The 20423-nt window shown below is 39.1% G+C and overlaps 1 long non-coding RNA gene across 8 annotated transcripts in view; it reads right to left on the minus strand.

Moving 5' to 3' along the window:
* Nucleotides 1–20423, minus strand: part of LOC121067127 — a 282439-nt gene that overhangs the window by 235544 nt on the left and 26472 nt on the right. The window lies entirely within an intron of this gene.

Here is a 20423-nt window from a genome sequence, read left to right on the forward strand (position 1 = left end):
TTCAGTTAAAGGCTAAGGTCCATTATGGCATGCTTCCTATGTTCTGTGGTCCCAGGTCTGAAAAGATGCTGACACACTAATTCAGGCTCAAGAAGGGCATTAATCTCACAACCTTCTGCTTGTCATGCTTAATGGGACATCCTGCCTAGGTGAAATGAACCTGATGTATTCAGGTAAACATAATTTAATAAGGAGGAAAAAAATAAAGAAATAGCTGGGGTCTGACATAATGGCAAGGAGAATATTTACAATTTAGTCACAGTGGAGAGGATTGTTAATATTGGACCAAGAAGTAAGGAATGTAGGAAGGGAAAAAAAGGCAAATAATGCACAATTTGCTTTAAAGACCCACCGCTGAAATATGAGTGCATTTAAAGGAATACGTTAATTCGGAGGAGGAAGAGATGCACTAATGTGGGGCTTAGAGCACTTGAGTGTAAAATAGAGATCTGAAGTCACAGAATATGATATTTAAAAGGCAAGCATGAATGTCAGTGAGTAGCTGTATATCCTCTTTTGTCTGTCATCAATCATAAGTCTAATAAGCCACCTAAAATTATGTCAGAGACACAGAACAGCACCAGCTGCAGTGGTTACAGAAGCACGTGCCCTACCTGTGCCCCAGGTGGCAAAAGTGGAACCCATCCTTGCTCCAGAACAAGTGCAACAGGCACACGGAGCACCATGGCCCTGGTGTTTTGTGACGCTGGACAGAGATGTTTATGCTTACTATGGGACTTTGCAGGAGATAAAAATCACAGTGTGCAAAAGAAATTGCCAGCTATGTTTTACAGAATCAATTTGTAAATGAAAATAAAATGTAAGTCAGGTACTTAAGAAAACCAAAATGTTAGGCTGGACCCTTTCAGCCAGCAGGAAGGGGTCTGTTTCCCCAGAGCTCAACCTGGGAGCTCAACTGCTGCCCCAAAGCCAAAAGGTTGTGCTCTGCATTTTTGTATTGTGTGAGAAAGAGGGGTGAAATCATCCAACACTCAAAGGGGATAACACTATTACAGATACTAGCTGGTGAGCAGAGAGAAGGGGGCAAGCACAACTTGCCACACCACTGTACAGCTGGGCTGCCACGTGCTTTTTTTTTTTTTTTTTTAAAGAAAAAAGCAAACTGCATCTCTATTCCTTTTGTTCCCATACAGGCCAAGCACTGCTATCACAATGAGAGCCAGGGAAAACATCGTGGATTTCTTTTGCTGTTGCTAGATTTTCTTCTCATCTGTGACTGTGGTCATTGGGTAACTGGGCAGTGGGCTTGTCACATCACTAGGATAACAGTAGTAAGAGCAAACTAGGTAACCCTAGAAGTGTTGTATTTGTGTTGTAGTTGTGTGGTATTCCAGAGATGGAATCAAATCCATTCCCCCCCAAAGCAATGAATCCCTTTGCCAGGCTTCTGGTTGCATCAGACAAGTGGAGCCCCAACTACACTTGTTTCACACTACTGAGAAGGAATCAAAACTTACCTTTTAACTAGCCAAAACAAACAGGTATGGGAAGAGCAATATTCAATTGGTCCCTTACAGACTTGTACATGCAGACGTTAATCTTGTTAAGCCTTGAAACACATACTCCAAATAGGCCTTTGCTGCCTCACTGGCTCCCAATACACCTTTTGACCATAAACATCTGGGTATTTTATCTAGGCTGATTTTTGCAAGCAGTTTACTCTAAAGCCACTAATACATGCTATTTCAATGGGGCTCTACGGTGCCTATTAGGTGCTGGTCATGCTGAGCGAGGGTGTGGATTGTGGAGACATATAGCACCACAGGGAGCTATAGGAGACATTCTGCTGCTGGAAGGCAGAAAGCCTCCTGGAGCTCTCAGGTGCACAGAGGAGTGCACTTGCTATTAAATTATTTCACAGGGAGAGGCCTATTACCTGTGAAAGCCGATCTTGCTCCTAACGGCTAGTGCAAAGGGACTGTAACCTTTTTTGGGGTGAGATGACGCATCCAGAGGAATCAGTCCCAGGGCTCCCAAGCAGCCAAGGACTAGACCTACAATAGATACTCATGTGAAGTACAGCCAACATGCCATTTCCCACCCTGCAGGCACCTGCAGCTGCCAAAGGATGGCCCAAAGACATCAGTACAAAGAGATTCAGAAGAAAAAAAAAAAAAACCACACATACACACAAAAAAGTTGTGCTCTTGCACCTGCTCAAACCAGCAACTTGTAAGGGATCTGGAAATGGTCCCCAGTGAGACATTTGTCCTGAGGACACCTTTCAGCCATGCCCTCCTGGGAAGGCTATTTTAACTTACTGGAAGGATCTCCACTGACTCATGAATTTTGAAATAAGCCCCAAATCTACTTTCTTAAGCTGCTTTCATTTTGAAAATTCAGATATTCTTTTGGGTAACATTTCTAGATAGGTTAAAACAGATGAAATATTTTGGACTGCATAAAAGAAGACTGCAGAGATACACCCACAGCAATCACACAGTTTGTGTTTTGGCACTCTTCGCTCCCACAGCTCTATGACACGTGGTGGGGTTTTCTTCATGAAAAGTCCATTTGTCTGTTCCCCAACCCCCTCCAGAAAGTGTACCCTCTTTCAAAACAAAAACTAGTATTTAATATTTGGATGCATGTACCTATATTCATGGCTTTTTATAGCTAAATTAGGTTGTATATAACAATTGCGGTTGTACCAGTTATGTACACAGCTATCAGATGAACCCATCACATATCAAGTCAGGTATTAGATTCCCACATTTGAAACCGCAGATGAAAGGAGTAAATCTTAAAGCTTTTGTTTACAAATAAGCAAATCCTAAATTCTGTTAGTTAAGGGTTGCTTCATAGAGTATGCCCAAAGTGCAGAGCACAGCTAGCTAATCCAGCAAAGCCACGGAAACAGACTGCACGGCTTAGTGACATGGTTTAGTGGAGGACTTGTTAGTGTTAGGTCTGAGGTTGGACTCTGTGATCTTGGAGGTCTCTGATTCTGTGGGTTGATAAACTTTACTACATAACACAGCTATCTTCTATTATTGGCACAGAAGCCCCAGCTCTCATGAACTTTCTCAGTACTCCTAGCCAGGCCAAAGTTTTTAGGTCAGCAGTTAAAACTGGAAGTTCCATTTCAATGTCATGTCCAGTTCAACAGCACAACTCAGAAGATCACCTGTAATTCATGGCACTTGCCAGTAAGGACAAGTGAGAAAGACATCAGGAGCTTTAATAGTTTCTGGAGCAAGGCGTGCACAGAAGTGTCAACAAGGCTGGAAGAACTTTCCTGATGGCCTCCTTCTGAAGGCACATGAAGAACTCACTGCTTGCTGTCCTTTGTTAAGCAGCAGGGACATACGATGCAGTAAGTCTCCTCCAGCACTTCATTCTCCACCTTAGCGTTTGGCCCTAGCAGCATTCACAGAGACAGGTTTCCCCTTTCTTTCAGAGACAGAAAACCTAGTAAGAATTCATCTGATTCTTCTCAAAATAAATAAAATTAGAAGTAATACAAGCATGTGATCTTCTGGCTGGAAGACTAGTGGGTCTGTAACCAGGTGGAAGCTGTCAAACTTCACAAGACCTACAATTTTGTAAACCATAATGAACTGAAGTTTAATACTAATGTTAATGAAATAGAAGAGAAAACTCATTTTCAACTTCATTTTCTGTTTCAGTGCAGAAATGTTCATCTTCCCTATGCTGACATCAAGTTAATATGCCCTTAGATTCCAGGACTTAGCCTTTCACAAGAGTTTTTCCAATTGTTTTAGGTCACAGAGAACTCAAAAGAGCTGCAGATTTGCAAGAAAGGAGCTCAATGTCCAGTAGCTACAAGGCTTTACCCTACCACCACCAGCTGTGGGGTGAAGTGCCACAGCCCTGCGAATTGGGAACCTCAGTGATGAGAACCTGCCCATGAGCATGTCACCGCACATACAATCTAACGTTGCAGTGTGAATGTGGAGAATTAGAAAGCAGGTACACAATTTAACATCTGAGCATGCAGCCTAGTAACAGCTAAATGTAAATTATATTTCTTGTTCAAAGGCATATCCATTCCCTTACATCATCTCCAACATGTACCGAATTCCCTTGTTCTAACATAAAGCCATCATTTCTGCCTAACTTCTACATTGCACAAAAACCATGGGCTATATTTGCTGGATCACTCTTTCCACCTTTATGGAAAGTTTCCCCTTAACTTTGAAGGGTAGAAATGAGTCAACAATTGGATTTGATGCTTTTCAATGAATTCTCTCTACCACAATTTTCCAAGAAATGAGGTTTAGAAGAGATATTTTTCCCAGTCTCTCCTGAAATTCCCAAGCTGTTGCCAGGTTTCTCCCCCAAAATTATTTTTTTTTCCCAAATGGGAACAGTGTTCTATTCTATGTAAGATCAGCTCTGCAGAGCTGGGCATAAAGTGTCACCTTAGGCACCTGAATTAATAGTTCTGTTATGTACTCTGTTAAGTCTTTACTATAGATCAGCATAAGTGTGCCAGACAGACAATTACTTAGAGTTAATATTTTAAAAAAGGTGCCAAAGCCAACATTCCTATAAGATCTCTATAAGATCTCTCTGAATTATCCAGATTGAAAAAAAAAAATGACAACCCCTCCACCCACCAACCCCCTGCTCCTCCTTACAGTTTTCCTTAGTACTGCTAGAAATATAAAATGGTGGAAAAAGTTGGCAGGAATAAATACTTCCATGGAGTTTCTAAAGCTGCAATTAATGTTAACGAAGCTATACCTTATATGGCAAGGAGATACAGTATAAATTGGATAAGTAAGAAAAATGATCAGCCGTTGTGCTCCTCCAGTACAGTACATCAGGGTATTGCCACTGTAAAGCTATTGTTATTTTAAACCATTAAATAAAACAATATAAATCTGCAAGCAGGTGTTTCTTGTTCAAGGAGTATTGAAAGTTGTAATGCAAACAACCTAATTTTAGCATCTATGCAGAATGCGAAGTAAATTTACTGATCACTGATGCATTGAGCACAGGGAGGACACAGCCAGCGGGAGCTTCCAGCAAGATTATCCTATTAAAGCAGGAAGACTTCACGCGGCTGTTAAGGAAGTTGTCGAAAGCAGGTGATGTACGTGGGGGTTTGACGAGCAGTCGTGGGCCCACTGTACATGGTAAGTTGTTGTTTTCTGCTCAGCTAAGCAGCAGAGAATTGATATGTTAGCAATGAAGTGCAATGACAATTAAATTGTAACTGACCTACATGTTACCATCATTATGCTTCCTCTTTTTTACTGCTTTCCCTCTTATTTAATCACACAGTATGGGGTTTTTATTAGGCTGTAATGTTAAAATCTTCATCCATTTAGCCATAAATGTTTGACTGGATATCTATCAGACTTCCTCACACTATACAAACAAAACCATTTTGCTGAATCATTGTTGACTTGTTTGTGGCCTAATTTAATGAGTGCAATAACTTACATTACTACCCAGTTAACATTTAGGAGCCCAGAAAAGACCTGCAAGCATGCAGCAAGATACTGTATATGTTTCTATTCATATCACTCCTCTTTGCAGTAAATTTTACCGACAACACGCACTTCTCACATCACAGGCTTCTCTTCTTCCTCTGCCCAGGTTGAGCTCTCCATAGCCAGGCCGCAACGCTGAAAATCAAGCACCTCAAAATTTTGATGCAGTTTCAGCTTTCTAGGTATCAGGCATCTACTTACATAACCATTAAAATATCAAAATAAGCCTCAGCATACATTCTTTGCCTCATGCTCATGCAGGAAACTGCATTACTGAGGAGGGAAACACCTAAACAGTTACTACTACCAGAGGAAAGCGAGGTTTCCAAGCTAAATATGAAAACTAAAGAAAGCCAGACTCACTTTGTCAGACCTAGCTCAGATTAGGTAAAGTCCATGCTGCTGCTTTATAACATCAAGACCAGAAAAAGCAGGTTTGGGGGGCTGCTCCTGTCCAGTGAAGGATGTGAGACTCTCTGGCAGCCTTGAGGATCTCTGCAGAGGCTACAGGCCTGTGGCTGGCCTATGGGGTGCTGTGGAGCCACCAGGCCCCGGTGCTTCCAATGCACTTTGTTTCTACTCCCTTATGTTGAGGAGATGGCCCTTTTGTCCCTACCTGCACTTTAAGCATTCAGCCAGCATCTGACAATCCTATGGATCAATTAAATAACAAAACAACATCTCTGTATTCATACACTGATTTGTCATGTACATGACAATATAAAAGGCATTTTCCCCGCTTGCAAGGCCATAACTCAAAAACCACTGTGCATAGAAGGTGACAATTTCTGAAGTGCAAAAGTTGAAATTTTCCATGGAAAAAGAAAAGTTTTCATTTCAGTGTAACAAAGGGATATCACTAATTACTTTCTGTTGCAGACATCCTTCATTTATTATTAAGGATCAAGTAGTACTGCTATGAAGTCTCTGTTGTAGGTGTTACACTGTACTAGGTAAATTCCAAAGAATAGAAAAGCCTCAATTGTCCCCCAAACATATTCAAACAATCCTCTTATTTTTGTCCCTCGAAGAAAAATAAATAAATAAATAACAACACTAAAAGAACACCAAAGCAAAACAGAGTGAGAAAGATCACCGACTCAGTAAGTGCAAGCCTGACCATGCTGTCAATCTCCCCCTACTTCCACAAAGATGGTTTCAAGCTCTTTAGTATTTTGGGGGAAGTAGGAGGAGGGGGGTTAGTCTCAATTTTTAAATGCATAGTTTTTCATACAAATTTATATATATTTTTCTCCCTTTTTTAGTTTACCTATATATATATATATATATATATTCAATGAAATCTTAGGAATTAATTCCGTTGCCAGTTACCTTCCCAAACAAAACTGTCTCAGGGCTCTTCCCCTCACCCCTGCCCCAGTCACTTTGCCCATAGTGCTAGGTAAACTAAAAAAGGGAGAAAAATCGCACCTTTTTAAATAAAGTAATTGCTAACGTCTTAAGGAATGGTAAGTAAAAGCAAAATTGTGTATTTAATCACACTGTAAAAGTCTGAGTGTCAGGGTGGGGAACACAAGAAGAAATGACTTCAAGATTTTCCAAAGAGAAAAACCAATTAATGTTGCTGTAAATCTTCCCAACCTGCATGCACTGGTACTTGTGGCATGCTTTTTACATGCGCATCTTGACCATGAAACTTACTGTGCACTGTTTTAGTACAAACTTTAATAAAAACAGCAATCAAACCTCATTAGTGACATTTATCAAATCAGTGCATTGCCTTTGCCACTGATAGCATTTTGTACCAAAACAAAGTTGACCAAGACACATCTCACAGTTCGGTAGCAACAGGATGCTCACATCAGTATTAGAAACAAGGATTCTCCATGTTCTTCTTTAATCTTCTAAATCTCTTGGGGAGAAATAACTGAGAAATACAGCATCTCTTAAAAATTTGCTGTTGTGGAAACTTACTTATCAATGTTGGATTTCAGTTTCCATAATTTGACCTTTTTTTTTAAAAAAAACCAAAACAAGAACAGACACGAACTATGTTTCTTATTTTACAAGGAACATCTTTGCTTTACAACTCAGCAAGAACAGCTATGAAAACAGTGTCCGATTCAGCTCAGTTCCATTAGAGAAACAGCTTGGAGAGTTGGATGGGGTAATAGTAAGCAGAGTATAATGTAGGCTGGAAGAAGTTGTTTTCAGAAGACAGTATATCTGGCTAGGCCCCAGCCTACCTGTAGCCTGAAAATCCAGAGCTTCCCAAAAAATACAACCTGATGTAGGCTCCAAAGAAAAAAAAAAATCAGAGCTTTTAGGATCAGATTTATTATAGCCTCATTGCATCAGGGGAGGCAAAGATAATGAACTACAGCGTATCTGGGAACGGCAGTGGATTTGAGCAGCACTCACAGAACTGAGCAGGAAGCGAAGATAGGCTGCTTCGGCAGAAGGCAGCACTCATGCCTGACGGAGGTCCTTCAGCACCATCCCAGAGCAACCACAAGAACATTTTTTCCAATGCTGTGAAGTGCTTAAACTTAGAAAAAATCTGTAATATTACTTATTGGCTACAGAGCTTGATATTTGACTTGCAATTTTAAGCCTCTATTAACCACAAAACCTCACTTAAGCACATGAGGCATTGCACATGTGAGGGTGCTTTTAACACAAATACCTGCAGCCCCAGACAGTTCCAGTTTGTGTCTGTTCCAAGCCAAAGTCTGACCAACCTCCACACCAAAGGAATGAACACAGGTCTTGATTTCTTTTTGGCATGATGTTTTCATAATTGTTGGGGCCATGAAACTCTTCCACGGCAGTGACGAGCAGTTGATACATCAGTGACCTACACAGTATGTCCTGGCGAAGATTTGCAGCAGGATTATTATCCCACAATCACTGACTTCATCATACTGTTTGGAAGCAGACAAGGGAGGAAGGTTAAGACAAAACTGAGGATGCTAGAGGAATTACGAAGAAGGTGGCAACTAGATACAACAACTACAAGCAGATCATTTATTTTATTCCTGCATTCATGTAAAATATTTTCTTTTCTGTTTTATATATATATATATATGTATATGTATATATATATATATATATGTATATATTTATAAGGAACTTGTGCGGCATAATATTTTTTCAAGTACAGGGCCACATCCCAACTGTAGCTATTCCTTGGTGGAGTACAAGTGCACACACAACTTCGTCGGTACCAGCAGTCAGTGCAAAAGACTGCTTTATCTGATTTAAGAGTTTAACTGTAAAGCATAAATACATCAGGTAGAATAACATGCCAGTACTGCATGCTGAGGACATCTCTAAGCAGGGGACACATTAGCGATGAATGTCACACTCTCAACTCTCATCACTTTCTCCACCACCATCACCTAACACTTGCTACACTTCAGAGAGAATCTTACATTAAACCCAATTTCCCCACTCGGCACCTTCCATTAGACTCAGCTGAGCACTTCTTGCCTTCCACTGTAAAAGGTCAAAGCTCCAATAATTATTTCAAACTTGCACAATTGTAAAAAAATAAATAAAATACGATCGCAAATTGCATTTCCAGTTGTTTCCCTGGAAATTACTAAAATGATGCAAACATCTTGAATACATTGATTTTACAATAAAGATAGAAGGCTTTGTACCTTTAGATATCAGCTTGATCTGCTCTGTATTTCAACCACTCACAAGTTTTCTTAACTTCTGGAAGTTGTTTTTGTTTTAATTGATAAAGGTCTAAACATTTAACTTGTGTTTATGTTCAGAAATAAAATATTTCATATGTCCTAGTTAAACCACAAAAAAAGAAATACCCTGAGAATCAAGTCCATCAGTTTACCTTGGGTAGGACAAAACATTTCAGCTGTTCTGAAATATTTTTTGTTCTTTCAATTTCACTAACAAAAAGGAAAAACGTTGCACATCAATTACACAGAAGTTATTCACAGAGCTAGCACACCAGAATTTATTTCTACAGCCACAGCCAAATTCATTGACTCTGATTTTGCAGTAAGATGTTGACTGAACAGCGTCTCTTCCTTCCTATTCTTTAAGTTTCATTTAAAGATTTTTTCGCTTTCTTATTTAAAAAGCACCTCTCCTTTCCTCAGAAGAGGGTGTTCAAATGACACCTTTCTCAGGGTTTGTTCTACCAGAAATGACAACATTAAGCAGCAGTTCTACTCAACTATTTTTAAGGCTCCGATCACTGTCAGTTATACAGCGATGGGAAGATTTTTTTCTAGTTTGAATAGCCAAATAGCTGTGAAATCACATCTATGAACCAGCCAGGCTTCGAGACAAGTAGCAGCATCCTGTAAGAAGTCTCCCCTTCTCTCAGTATGTTAAGCTGCAGAAGTAAGGCAGACTGTCACAGAGAGCCTACACGCCTGCTTACTGACGTGAAAAAGCCTCTTGAGAAACAAGATTTTTTTTTTGAGATAGTTCAATATTTAAGGTAAATGATCATGTATGGCTTTGACATTTTGTAAAAAAAAAATTTACCTGAATTTCTGTATTTTCAGTGAAACTCATAAGCTTCCAGTAAAATATTTTACACAATTATTAAATACCCAGTATGTGATCATTATATATATTTTGACCACTCAGTTTTATCATAAAGGATTTAATTTTGTTCATTTTTGTTTTTAAATCCGTAGCATTAAATGCTTTCTTCTATTCATTGATAATATTGGTCTATCAGAGTCAAACATCAAATCATTTAATTGCAGAAAAGTTTTTCTATGAGGTACTCAGATTCAATACATAGTTCTATTTTGTTTTAAAAACCTTTACACCTTTCAGGAATAGTAAAGTGTGTGAATTGTCAGAGAACTGTATGTTTCAAAGCATTACCAGAGTCAGGTTTATTAGTTTTATTTTGAACGGATTGCGTCACACCCAATGTGACTACACAAGTCATGCTGAAGATCTCTATTAATAAATCCTGCAACCTTAAATATTTGCTTTTTTTTTTTCATTGGTACTTTTGACTCCTCGTAGTCCAGTGGTAGGACTGAAAAACAGGTCTCATAGTAAGATCCTGCCAATACGAGCCTCTGACTCATGAGTCTTCTGCTTTTCCTTCTCGCTTCCTTTATTACTATCTCAACATGGCATGGAAAGCATGACCAAAGATGCTGAGCACATTAAAACGTGACGTGCATTACTAATCCTAACTAACACCAGCAGCTTGGCACTTCTTACTCAACTCCACACACCCAAGTTAACACTCTGAAAGGCAAAGACAAGAGCCAGCCAGCCCCATAGCCCAGTTATTGGGTTTTGCACCTGAGTCACCAGAAACACGCAAGGCACTGGAGCAGCATCCTTCCTGCAGCTTGCCTTGGAGCAGGCGCAGTCCAAGAGGACCGCACCCGGCACCCTGTGCTGACTGGGAAGGCAGCAGCGACTCAAGAGCCCTGTCAGGCTACAGCTCAGACAGCCAAAAAAACAATTCCCCAAAGCTCATGGCTCAGCCCCCTGGAATCCAACAGGAAATGAAGGTAATATTCATAATCGAATATAGTTTTCCGCAACTTCCTGAACAGAAGATCTGCAAAATCTCCAAAAATAATCCCACATTATTCTTTAAAACCTTCCCTACTGCTGCTCATCATGCTGCTGTTCGTGCCGGACAGAAACCTCTGAGCTGAGAACGGAGAAAGCAAGCTGCGACCTGGGGAAAAAAATAAAAGCTTTTATGCGAGATGAACATATGAAACCAGATCAAGTTAATCCTTGGGCTTTAAAGAAAATGAACACTGTCTTCCAAAGCACAGGATCTTGAGAAGAGAACACCGAGGAGAGCATGCGAGCCCCCTCCTCACCACACCCACTGGGCCCGACTTGCCTTCTCCTCTGCGTGCCGGGATGAGCTGGGTTATGCCTCATTGGAAGCCTTGCTTCTTCCTTTCTAGAGCAGCAGCCTGCTGCCAGATCCCAGTCTCCCACACACCTTACTCCTCACAATGCAGAGTTTACCTCCTACCATGAATTCTTCAGAAGTTCCCTTCATGGTTTCCAGTAAGGCAGCTTCTCCAGAAAGTGCATTTGCTGGACTTCAATAGCAGACCACTGCATGCTACCCAAGGCCTTAAATTATGACCCCCTCCATTTGGACAAGACTGCATTTCTACCACTGTCAGCTCCTCTGAGAAGCTGTTAGTCTGGCAGCACAGTTTAAACAGCCTCAGATACTCCAAAACATCTTCTGTGTTTGTGGGACAAAGCAGGTTTGGAAGTAACTGCAAAATTCTCTCCTTAGCAGGGCTAACCCATCAGTTTGACATTTATCCATGCTACATGTCTGAATGAAAAGATGCAGTTTCCAAAGCGCTGTTCCCTTCCTATGGTAAAGCTTCTTCCCTAACCCTACAAATTTACTTTAATTATTTAATCATTTTGACTGAAAAAAATCACAAAGCATTAAAATGTTAGTTGTTGCTTAACATTCCTTATAAATTGTATTTATTAATTTGGGGAAGGAAACTTGCCATTGCTACAGTAATTTAAATTAGTACCACATGGCTACAGACTGCTGCTGAATGATTCTTTGGGGGCAAAATCAGTTCTTTAAAGACATTTAAATGACACTAGAGATAAGCTAACTAAATTTTTGTCCGAGAAGTTACAATTTATCAAAAACGTAATAAACCATGGACGAAATATTCATCGTAGGCAGCACATAATGTGGTCCATGAAATGACATTTTAGCATCTCTCACTGTGGTCATACTGAAGTTTGCTGACAGTGCAGAGTAATGCTCCATTGATATTTAACAGTCCCCATCTACGTGTTACTGTGTGATACCGTAACTTTATACACTCCAGTCTCTCATTGGTACTAAATCAGTCAACTTCGACGTACAACATCATTCAATTTTCTTTGCTTAATTTTAATGCTGTACATGTTTTAACTTCCCAGTATAATTAACACTAAAAGCAAATGGGGAAAGGAATCCCTTCCCACTTATCCTTGCACTCCACTGGCATGTGCACACCGTGCCAACACACCTCAGTGGACTTCTCCTGATCCTGAAGACAATTATGGTCTCCACTGGTGACCACCAGGCAGCACTACCTGTGGAAATTTAACAACTGGAGACCTTTTAACCTTGATGTGGTGGAGACAAGAGTACATCAGCACCTCCTATAGGAAAATTTGAGTGAAGAATACATAAAATAAAGTAAATGTATAAAATAATAGATTCATCTTCCTGCAGCTAAAGATAAATATTAAATAATCCTATCTGCTTCTGGCTGAAAATTAATTTCTTCTAAGGCAAATAGTGTAATACGTATATGCGTTTCAATTCCCATTTGGCAAGGAGCCTATTTTCAGTAAGTATTATGCAGACTTTTGAAATACTAGAACTGTGTTCATCACATACACACTTAAACAAATAAAGTTTTCTTCCTTTGGGTACCAATTCACTGTGGTCTAATAAAAAAAATAAATTTTAAAACATCAGTATTCCCACCAAATCCAGATATCCAGACTAAACAGGCACTTAAAAAAAGACACTCTTCTCTTTTCTTCTTTGAAGAATGAATAATAGGTTTCATCAGAAATAGAGTGCCATTACTTTAAAATAGCTCCAGAGGTACATCTACATAACGCTAAGCAATACCATGCAGAGATGTTCAAGAAATCATTCTCAAAAAGTAAAGCCACGGTACCACAGCACAACACATCTTAGCCTATGCAAAATGCTTACATGGCTGTGTTGCTTCTGGTGGCAAGGTTAGCTCATTCAGCATGAGTTCATGTATCTCTGCACAGAAATACATTATGCTATTTAGATATATCCAACGTGCTAAGTTTACAAAAGTATCTTGCACCTTAGGAAATAGATTTTTCATGTGCGTTTATGTACTTATGCCTAATGTATCCAGTTACTCCAGAAAACTCCTCCAGGATGATCATTTCTATCTTTAAACATCCAAATACCTCTGCAAAACAGGACCAAAAATGACTGCTGATTTTGTAGTCCCGTGTACATAACAACAAGAAGTACATATTCTTAAAAGTTTAGCCATACATGCAGCACTACTGATTAATTCCTTACTTGATAAAGGATCGAAGAGCAAACACAGAATGCCCCAAACTGGAAGTCTGAGGACTCCATGTCTTGGCTCAGATAAGAAAGTTTCCATTGCTCAGCTCCTAATCATGTTCTAAAAATATCTAAGTCAGATGTACTGACAGATGGGTTAAATATGTGGCTGCACTATACCTGGATTGCAGTCTGCTAGGATGAGGATTAGGATGCAGACATGGACAAGTGCAATTTGGTTTGGAAAGTCAAACAAAAACACACACAAAATAGTATGCGTGAAACCAACATAATGAAACTCTGTTGGTCTTAAATGTTAGGAAGGCATCTCTTTATTTTGTATCTTTCTAGTAGGGTAGCTATACTGGTCCAGTTATGCACACAAGGAGATGACAAGTAAGTAGATTACAGTGGAAAGGAGAAAGGATCCAGTTCTTAGCAAACATAATATGACAGAAAGCATTTGTTGCTACTACTGAAATCTGTGTATCCAAGCATTCCGTGAAGTCTAATGTGATCTTAGGCTGCCTGCTGCCTTGGAAACTAGTGGTCAGATACTCTCAGCTGTGGGCATAACCAGCTAGAACATTTTGATTAGATGAAATTTCATGGAACCGAAATATTTCACACACTGGTTTCAGTGAATTTCTCTCAAGGACTGAAAGAGAGCACTCCTAAAAATAAATAAATAAAATCCAAACTGTATCCCGGAGGTTTGGACAGCAGGATGTTGGTGCTCAAGATTCAAATCCTCGTTGACCCTAGTGATCTGGAATTAAATCAATTGCATTTGAGGCCAATAACAGGCTAGTCGGGCTGCTAACAAAGAATAAAGTCAGAAGATTTAACTGCCAGCTAAAAAAGTTTTTAAATAGACATGCTTACTTTTTTATGTTGCGTGACTCTTCATTGCAACCCCAAAGGCTCAAGAATTCAAGTAAAATTTTCCCATTTACCCAGAAGCCATGCACTAGGGCTACAAAACCTATACAGATTCCTTCATACAAAGGCTAGTTTACAGATGATCTAAAACCATTAAAACATCAGGTAACAAGGGTTTTACTTCCTAATAATCTTGTTTTGGAGAAGCAGAAATTCATTTTCCTCAGATAAAATTTTAGGGTTACGAGGCTGAACAAAAGGTATCGTTATTGTAGGATAACAGAATTAAATTAGCAAGGAGAAAGTGTGTTAGCATCATTAGGTGTATTTCCACGTGTCCTACCTGCACAGGACAAGAAGTGGAGTTCAGAAAGAATGCCTGGTGGTGAGGAGTACACGAGACATCCATGAAGAATTTATCTTGGGGAAGATTTATACATATAGAAGTACAAGCAAAACAAAGGTCTTTTCAGCCTTCAATTGAGTAAGAAGCATAGCAAATGACACAGGTGCGCTGAAGAAATGGGGATTTAAGAGAAAGCTGTAAGCTCAGAACAATGATCTGGTTTCTGATGGGTGAGCTTAAGGCTTTGTTGGAAAGAAAAGTTTTGATAGGACTTCAGACAATTACTGGCCCAGTTGAAATGGTCCACTGCAGAAGGCATCTGCTTTGCCTGTTTGTTATCAGTTTGTTTGGTCTCCCATTCATTAAGAATTTCAAAGTCTAGCTAGATGGTGCTTTCCCACAAGACAAGCAAGGCCAAATATTGCTTCCCATCCAGCCAGCAGGGCCAGACCTTGAAAAGAGTATATGTGCTGGATGTGCAGTTCCAACACACATCTACAAACCTGAACACCCATTTAAAAATGTGAAAGGCAATTTAGCTTTTGGCACACCCTGTGATTACAGAGAAGAGCATATTATCAAGATGCCCTTTTGCACCCGTTAGCACTGCAGCTCCCTGACCCCGGCACTGAAGTGCCATAGCCAGGATCCCTGCAGTGGGTCATATTAGAACTGTGATGACAAGATCTTGCAAATTGTCTATGAAAAAAATTAAAAAAAAACTATTAAAAATGTCTTTTCAATCACTCATTTCTTTGCATCGAGATAGCTGAAAATTCCTGAGACTTCTCAGAGTCATCTGTGCACAAGGATGTCCCCTTCTCATTGCTCAAAAATTGAGAGAATTCTTCTATTTTTGTCTTTGGGCTTTTACACTACCCAAGAGCAAAGCTGCCCTTTGAAATTACCAGGTGGGTCACGCTTCCCAGTAACACTCATTAGTAGGTGTGCCTGGGATTTTGAATTCAGCACATTCGTACAGAAGTCATTTTGTTGTCATTTTACTCCTCACAGATCATTTCAATACCAGGTTCACAAAACCAAGTACAGATGCATTTCTGGAAACAAACAGCCCCAAACCAAACCACTATGTGCAACAAGCAATGCTATTACACAGTGCTCTGAGGGCTATGGTCAGTGCAGGGGAGGGATCCCACCTACTCATTCTTTTGCAGCAATCATGTTTTTACAATTTCAAATTTAATACTTTTTCTAATATATTATACGTTACCTCCCATGTATTTAAACTGTACTTAAAAGCATGCTAAGAACTGGTAATTCTTTAATGGTTGTTCACTTACAAGCGATTGTGGGTCATTACACAATCATTTAAAGGGCATTAATGAGAACCATTTAATGGTTTTAGTAGAATATCATTGTAAGGGACAGGGGAAAAGTTACTGGCTGTAAATTTTTATGACCATTTCTTACAAAACGTATTACTTTAAAGATTTATGTATGTAACAATGAGTACAATAAAAGCCATGCTAAAAATAATTTGAAATCAAAGTAATGCATATAGATAAGGTCCTACTTGCTGCAGTTTTGCAAGCAGTCAGTAAGATTTTCTTTCTTTTCTTCTAGCTCCCTTACTACTTGCAGTGCAGATTCAGATCTCCTTTATGGAAAGTCATAGCAGAAAAAAATTGCTCAGGTCTACATTTTAACAAAGCATAAACTGCCCTTTATGGCCTGTATTTTATTTTTACTTTTCACTCATTGTTTTGCATATGAAGTCAGATTTTTTTTTCCTCATTTTTTTTTCCCCTGGATACAGCACAATAAGACAGCTTTTAACCAGAATATAAGGAGAAATATTTTGCAAAGCATCTTGAACGGTAAATTTGGTTGGCTCTTTCTGAATGGAAAATAGAGATGAACTCTGCATGCCAAAATTAAAAGGTTGACTATTTCCCAACAGGGAAATTCTTTATAACTATGCCAGACCACAGCATACCTTCAAAACCAAAAAAAACTTATTTTGAAAACTATTCCTATGGAAGCATTAACCTTATTAAAGTGCTTTAATAACACAACAGTCATCATATTATGCCTGGTTTTGTCCATTTGTGATTCACATGGAATACATAATGAGAAAGACAATGCCCTTTTTTCCCCAGTATTCTTGCATAAGTAGGAGAATATTTCTAATTAAAAAGGCAGAGTTAGTACAGCACATGAATTGAACTGAACCATATCTCTAGAAATGCTGATATTTTTACTGTTTGCATTAAGTAAAGATTGTATCTCTCTCTGAATCTGGCCCAATACCCATTACCAATAAGATTAAGATTTAAGATAACTTGGTCAAAAGATGGTGAATTATAACTTTTAATTAAAATATAGAAAATAGTTTCTTTAAAATAAACATGGTAACACTTTCAAGATCGTTAATCGTTTATGTAACGAACAACAAGACCAACCTGAATATTTTAAAGTATAACGTTATAGAGCCAAGACAAGGATTTTTAGAAAGTCATCAATGCAACAGAACCAAGGAATGCAGTTAATATTCTATAGATTTTTTGCCTTTGGAACCACTACTGTTCTTCCATGGAGTGTTAGCCTTACACTCTCTCTCTAAAATATAGCTTAAATTCTAATAGAGATGACAAAGATCAGGGTGAGTAACAGAGGGTTCAGTTATTATTCTTACTATGCTTTATCCACTTACTGTTTTGTTCCTATTTTGAAATAATTAAAGTAATTTAGGAGCTAGACTGATTTGATTTGCTTCTGTGTTTGTGCACACAAAAACACTGGTAATGATTAACATTATGTGAAATGGTGACCGTCTCCTGTTTACTACAGATTAACATCCTATTAACATCCCAGTTATTCCTGTGCATCCTTGCGTTTTAGTTGCCAGAATTCTGCTTAGTACAAGAGCAGAGCATAACTAATTTTATTTAAATATTGTAAAATGTTAGGATTGAAATGGAGGGCTCATGGAAGCTGGGAACTAGAGTCATGACACTGATGAGAGGAGACCAGTGCAAGTGGAGTCAAAATGCCCATGCAGTTCAGCAAGATTTCCCTGTGTACTGGCAGAAGATGCCTCCATACGTCCCAGCTTCCAACTGCCATGTTCTGCTCTCTCGAACGCTTGTGGAGAAAAAACCCTCACTCACACCTGACAGCGGCAGGGCCATAACATAGGGACTAGTGGGAACAGGATGAGATCAAATCCGCCTTTGCCTGCAGACTGAACTAGGATTTAAAAACCTGAATTTCTGAAAGCAAAAGGGTGGTACACTAAAATCAATGGACCACTTCATTCCCTGGTTTTGTGATCCCTCTCATTATTTGAATTTTTCAAGTCTCTCCCTTTTTATTTTTCACTGGATATTAATCACTGCTAACTGCGTATCCCCGTACCGATTCTTCACCTCATCAGAAAACATCACCTGCACTCAAGAGCACAAAGTTAAGAGATTCATAAAAATCAAGGAATGAAATGGCACATTGGTTTAGTGTGTCAGTCTTTCACCTCTAGGAATATAGGATTGTGAAGGAGGGGAAAAGTAGAGAACAAGAAGCAGAAACTGAAAGAAAGAATAATAGGGACGCAGGAAAAGAAAATGGGAGAAGAGGATGAAGATGTGTGAACGTAGTTGAGAAAGCAAAAGATTGGTGGGTGAAAGAGTAAGAATTACGTGAAATATTTTCTTTGCACACCTCCGCACATTTGTTGGTGCTACAGCTTAGATTAAAGTGAAAAGAAAGGTGAATGCAAAGCACCAAAGTTGTTCACTTTTTTCCTACAGCCCCACTGAAAAAAAAAAAAAAGGAAATTAAATGCCATAAATATATTCAAACATTAAATATTTGATTTACAGTAAGAAAAGCAAATAAATTGTGAGTTATGATTTGAGGTTGTAGAGGTCTCTGAACACTACATGATTTTTATTTGTCATATGTGCTGCAGTATCTTGAGTCACTGAGGTAGATTCAGCACAGAGACCCTGCCTGGGGTACCAAGGTACTCCATTTGTGCTGAGCTCTCCCCTGTTTAATCAAATCATAACAATGTGGACTGCACAGACACCTTTGCAATTACAATACTGTGAGCCCAACTTCCATATTGCAAAATTATGATATGCTGTAACGATTGACCTCTTTTTTCCTCCCATACACAAAAGGGAGGACTCTCCAGAGCTTTTTTTTTTTTTTTTTAATTCAATAGTGTTTACTGATGATCCTTTGGATACTCACAGAGATACACACGAATACGACTGCAACTGACCTTGAAGTGGTAGTATCCTAAAAGTGATACATCAGTATGCAATGAAAAGGAGCAGCTGCTTATGTATAAAAAACACCTTACCTTAAAACAAATATTTCATCCCAGTGGGAAAACTCCTACTGTTCAGAGAAAGCAAGAGAACACAGAATGGGTTGGAAGGGACCTTAAAGATCACCTGGTTCCAACTCCCACCAGACATATTAAGTAGCCCAAATATACAAAGTAGCTCTTTAGCAGCCAGCTTTTTAATTGTAAAGACATTTGAAATAGCACTGCACAGCTAGTCCAGCCGACCATAATACAGCACTGTTAGGAGCACTGCTCTGCCAGGTTAGGAAAGGGTGCCCTTGTGTGTGGTTCTCAGCTTCATCTTTGTATCAGGCACTGGGATTTCAGATGTGAAAACATCCTTCTACTCCAAAGTGTATTTTCTGCATAAAATGCAAAACTTGAGCCGCTAGTATCTGATCTACAGGGTCACTGTGAGACAGCCTTGTAAGTTCCACTTGAAGGTGTATCATGGTAGAACAGATGCACTGAGTTTTTATGAGTCTTGCAGCATGTTTTTCACTAACTGCAGTGCAAGCAGCACACTCAACAAAACAACATAGGAAGCAGAAACTCCCCAGCTTCAATTCCTGCCTGAGTGCTACCGGCTCCCTGAATGATTTACCTCCTTGCTTTAGATTCCCCATGTGTAATAGGAGAACAACACCACTTACCTACTTCACAGCAAGACTCTTGTGAGAACTAATTAATGTTTGTTGCACAACACTTTGAATTTGTAAAATGCCATTTAAGTGGTAAGGATTATTGCCATTATCATCAGTGTTGTCCTGGGTACCAAAGAGACAAATCTGACTGCTTAAGAGCTACTTAATATGTTACAAACAACACACAAAATAAGGGCAAAAGCATCACATCCTTTTCATTTTCTTAGGAATATCAAGCACTTAAAGAAATAAAATAAAAATGGTTGACGAAGATCTGCTTGCCTTAGAGGTTCTTTTGATAGGGTCTATGTTTTCTGCCACACTTTGAGTAGTACCTTGCCCCACAAGTAGCTGCTCCAGCTGGTCAACAGGACTCGTTGTGCAAGGGCAGGGGAGCCAGCTGAAACTGCAATGTTGCACCTGTGCAGTTTAATACACCTACTTAACAAAAACAAACAAAAAACCCCACTTTGTATCCTGTGGGATCTCATTTCCCCTTTTAATTTCTCTTTCCCTTTCTAAACAGCAAAGGTAAGGTCATCAGCCAATGATGTAATATGCTAGAGAGAAAAGTGCTGGAAAGTATACCTATGTGACAATAACTGTATTTGTTATAACGTTTCTACATTAGTTATAATTTAAATTTTATTTATACATCTCCTCTTGTGGATAAATTAAACTGTTATTTAATTATTCATATTGATTGGGAAAA

Source organism: Cygnus olor, chromosome 3 (assembly GCF_009769625.2).
Source record: "Cygnus olor isolate bCygOlo1 chromosome 3, bCygOlo1.pri.v2, whole genome shotgun sequence".
NCBI classification, from domain to species: Eukaryota; Metazoa; Chordata; class Aves; order Anseriformes; family Anatidae; genus Cygnus; species Cygnus olor.